This window comes from Haliaeetus leucocephalus, unplaced genomic scaffold (assembly GCF_000737465.1).
Source record: "Haliaeetus leucocephalus isolate CR32 unplaced genomic scaffold, Haliaeetus_leucocephalus-4.0 Scaffold953, whole genome shotgun sequence".
Classification (NCBI taxonomy): domain Eukaryota; kingdom Metazoa; phylum Chordata; class Aves; order Accipitriformes; family Accipitridae; genus Haliaeetus; species Haliaeetus leucocephalus.
This window is the reverse complement of record NW_010973389.1, coordinates 4,243,061-4,243,334: the sequence shown is the minus strand read 5'-3', so window position 1 is coordinate 4,243,334 and position 274 is coordinate 4,243,061.

Below are 274 nucleotides of genomic sequence, written 5' to 3'. Positions count from 1 at the left end.
GCGGGGCCCGGCGGTCGCCGTGTCCCCATAGTCCCTGTGTCCCCGCGGCCCTGTGTGCCCGCGGCCCCATGGCCCTCTGTCCCATGTCTCCAGGGCCCCATGTCCCCATAGCTGTGTGTCCCCAGAGCCCTGTGTCCCCGTGTCCCCATACCCGTGTGCCCCCATGTCCCCGTATCCCATGTCCCCATAGTCCCTGCGTCCCCATAGCTCTGCGTCCCCATAGCTGTGTGTCCCCAGAGCCCTGTATCCCATGTCCCTATAGTCCCTGTGTCCC